General features: G+C 42.9%; 1 pseudogene; it reads right to left on the bottom strand.

Annotated features, from left to right (window-relative positions):
• Positions 1 to 813: 813 nt before the first annotated feature.
• LOC134288714 (NADH dehydrogenase [ubiquinone] 1 alpha subcomplex subunit 9, mitochondrial-like) lies at positions 814 to 4,137 on the bottom strand (annotated as a pseudogene).
• Positions 4,138 to 4,392: the final 255 nt, after the last annotated feature.

Below are 4,392 nucleotides of genomic sequence, written 5' to 3'. Positions count from 1 at the left end.
AGCACTTTGAGAAGCTTAATCTTTTCTAATCCCTCCTATTACCCAAGCCTTCGAATGCGAAAGGAGTTGGCTGGAGCTTGATTGGAAAACTTAAGTCTTTGAAAAGAGTTACTTGGTACTTAGAATCGAGGAGTCTAAATCATACTGAATCGATCAAACTTTTTCCACTCTGGCACGCTACGGTTCCGAATGCGAGTAACTTTGGCAAGAGTCTGAAAAGGCCAGTTTGACACCGATTCAAGTGTGGGCAAGCATTTATTTTCTCACTCTGGTACGCCACGGTTCCGAATGCGAGTAACTTTGGCATGAGTCTAGAAAAAATATAAATGCATTGCGATCAACTTTTCCTCATCCGACTAAGTCACGTCTTCGAATGCGAAAGAATTTGACCGGATCTAGGAAGGCCAGTTGATTGCTCCCATATTCGATTTGGACCAATCGATTTTAATTATCTACCACTCAATCCTCCGAGTATCAGTAAGTAGTTTCGGTCGTCGACAGTTTATTCAGTGCGTTTCTCTTGCCTGTTGATCGGCACACGCGGAATCGAATACCGTCTTCCTTCGCAACGGTACCGTGCATCTGATGTGGTGTGATTACCATCATCGTCGTCGTCGTCGTCGCCAAGTGATCGTCGCGGCAGCTGACAGAAACACCACACGGAGTGTAAGTGCCCCGTCGTCAACATATGGTGGCTCCAGAGAGGACGAGCTGCTGCCACCTTCCAGCGACAGTGCTTATCTCCAATATCATGTGCCTGATTTCAACACCATACAAGATTCTAGGAGGTGTCTGGCATTTCTGGTAGTTTAGCCCACGATCCATGATGATATTTTGGAAACCAATCTTCTAGATGCCAAATCCATAATATTTTCTAGAACTTTTGGTCAATAGCACGAAATTAATATGTTAAATACAAATAATACAACAATAATTTCAATAAGTGTAAGAAGGGTTCTGTTCACCATAGGTGGATTAAATCGGGTTTTTAAATTTATTTTTAATCGTAAATATTAACTAAGCTAATTTTTCACTCCTCTACGAATCCTATCTAGACTGCCAACTGCTCACACACGTATTAGTCATATGCCGTCTGAGCGATATCATCATGTTACATGTGATATATGTGGAATTCGACAGACTATTGTCCTCATTACAAATCTTAGAGAAGGACATACAGATTAAATACTGACATTAAGGTGAAGATATGACGAAGCCATACCTCGAATTTTCAAGAGCACAAATCTGAAGAACCAAATGTTGGTTTTCGCTGAAAAGTCACCACCACCAGCGGGTAACCAATCTATCAATTTTTCAGCGCAAACCAACATTCAGTTCATCAGATTTGTGTTCTTGAAAATTCAAGGTGTGCGTGTGGCTTTGTTATATATTCACCTTAAAAACATCCTCTCAAATGATTCATCTGTAGAAGCAGCCCTGTTACTTTACTTGAAATATACAAAAATACGAACAAATTTAGTTGATAACTACTTAAAACTGAAGGCATAATCCCCGACTATAGGACTACAAAGATCACGATTCTCTACTAGTATCAGTAACAAAATAATATCAAACTCTAACTCTGTAGTAACCTCGTAACACCTCTCTAACTGGCCAAGGGACCCTCTACCGTATGCGTGATAATGTTTGCACCATCGTTAAATAACGTTCCAGTTTTACTTGTGAATACAATGTATTGGTTTTATTTGCAGGTGTTTAAGCTATAACTCATGTCATAGGGGCTGTCCATTAATTACGTAAGGGTTTATGGGGGGAGGGGGGTTTGCAAAATCTTACGTGTCATACAAAAATATTTAGAGTTTCATACAAAAAATCTTACAAGGGGGGGGTGGGGGTGTCGAAAATTCGGAAAAATTGCCTTACGTAATAAATGGACAGCCCCATAGTAGGCTGTGAATAAAAAGTGTTGATTTTCTTAGTTTAATACTTGCATAATGACTAAGTGGCAACCTAGCTCGTGATTTGTCCACGCGCAAATGTCGAAAAGTGTCCGTGGTAGTGTCAAATTCAAGATTAACAATTTTTGAGTTTATTTTTTTAGTTTGACATTGCCTAATGGTGTAGACATTGACACACAAACAAAAGTTAATATAACTATTGATTCTGGAATTTGGCACGGATCGATAGTTTTTCGGAAATCGAAAAAAAACGGATGTTGCGTTCGGACAAATTCAAGACTTTCTTTTATGGCGCTACTCGTAGTTCCTGGATGCCATTGGTAATAATGTAAGTTTTTTTTTCTATGGTCGAAGGATCATAAAGGCCACCGTAATTTTTCTTTCGATATGCCATGCCGTTAAGTAGCTGATTTCGCGTTTCTTTGCCATTTTTCTCATTGAGCGCATATAATTCACCCAAATCTTATTGTTGGTGGCAGCGATAGCTTTCTTTATCCATGTTAACCTTGGACGACCAGTGGACACCTTCGGGAATAGTTGCCCTTGCTTTTTTTTCGGTCTAAGGCCGTTTTACGGTTCTCCTGAACACTCCTGAAATGTCTTTTTTAACATTTGCGCGTGGACAAGTCCAGACTACCGCTGCCACCCCTTCATGGTGCAAATTTTAAACTTAAGAAATCGGATTTTTTTACCCGCAACCTACTGTGATATGAGTTAGAGCTTACGTGCATGCAATAAAAACCAAGACATTGTGTGTGCAGGTGATATGGGTACCTACCTTATTTGTACGATATGGTGCAAACATTATCACGCATACGGTATTGCGCTTCTTTTCCTTATAATCAAAAAGGTGAACCAGCCCCAGGCTGAAATCTGTATAGCCCAATCCCGCCGGTCCCCAAAACTTGCCTGATCCTTCATCAGCGTCAGGTTAACACCTAAATCCTCCAGCATGGGAACGCCCTACTTCAATTCGTTGAACACGTACTATTGCTGAACGCGCTCCATGTGCGAATCTCCCACCGGGAACGACGAACTGACTGATGTTATAGGTCAGCTTCGCCTTCATCATCTGATCGAAGCGCAGACCGTAGCACCAGTAGCCCCACCAGTCGGCTTTCTTGCGCATTTCTCGGTAGAACCAGTCGACCAGCTCGAACAGCTTGTAGCGACGTGGGCCCACATCCTGGCACACTTGACCCTGGCTGTCGGAATCCTTAGTGGCGTTAACGATACCCTGGGCCACGTCCGAGCAGTGGACCGGTTGCTTGACGGTCCTCTCTCACTTGTACCAAAGCAGCATTCCACGAAACTGACGGAACCACAGATGAGCGTAGTAGCGAAGGAAGCGATCTGCATGTCCATAGATGTCCGCCGGACGGAAGATGACGGCCTCGGGGAAATCCTCTTCATGGTACTCGCTCTTGAGGAGCATGCTGCCCTCCTTAGTCAGAATCGGCTTCGACTGCGGGGTACAATTCAAGCTCGCGACCAACCAGATAGATGACGACGTTCAAATGCATTACTGCCTTGTAGATGGACTCATCGTCACACAGATGATAGGGAGTAAACAAAACCTGGCCCAGATCGCTGACCAGTTTCAGCAGGAAGGCTTCGTAGTGATTTGCCCGATTGGGAATAAGGGAGCTCGTCTTTCCCAACTTGTTGCTCGCGTAGCGGCCCAAAAATCCGGTGGCTCCGAAAACAGTTGCTACAACACCGTTGAAACTCGATCGACCACCAGTGCCACGCCTCATATCAGCCGGATTCGTAGTCAAGAGCTCACGGGGGACATCCGAGCTGTAGTCTGCCTTTAGACAGATGATCCCCAGGGCATTGGTTTGCTGTTTGGAATAAATTACCGAGGCCATTATGACCGTCCTGCAATTACACTCGGGTGGCGGAAGTATACTATAATATTTTTTCTCGAATATATTGTGCTGCTGCCGTTTTCCGATGTGGTGACAGATCTTTCCCGAAAAATAACCGCAGATATTTTTCGATATTTTCCACAAACTAATATATATATTAGCCCATTATTGGGCCGTGCGTGAGAGGCGCGGTGATTAAATTTTCTGTAGTTTGTTGACGTACGGACAAATCATAACAGAGAACGCAAAATTAATATGACACCAATACCATCATACTCTCATATCGGTGAAACGATATAAACGATATTAGACCAAGTAGACAATTTCGTCAGTAGGCGAAAATCAGGGGGCCCGTTTTGAGAGCTTTGAGAGAATCCCGCTCGGAAATTCCAACTAGAAATCTAGTAGGTATCTACTAGACAAAACAAAATATCTAGTAGACATTTAAGCAGATATCTACTACCAGTCGCATAGAAATCTTCCTCCAGTGCAACATTTTTGTCTACCTCAAATCGGGCGAAAACAATTTCGCCCGCTTTCTAGTCGATATTTCATAGAAATCTACTAGACAAGGGTACTAGAAATCGAGTAGCTGTCTAGTA

Source organism: Aedes albopictus, chromosome 2 (assembly GCF_035046485.1).
Source record: "Aedes albopictus strain Foshan chromosome 2, AalbF5, whole genome shotgun sequence".
Classification (NCBI taxonomy): Eukaryota; Metazoa; Arthropoda; class Insecta; order Diptera; family Culicidae; genus Aedes; species Aedes albopictus.
The sequence above is the reverse complement of the archived record's forward strand: the minus strand, read 5'-3'. Positions and strand labels throughout refer to the sequence as shown.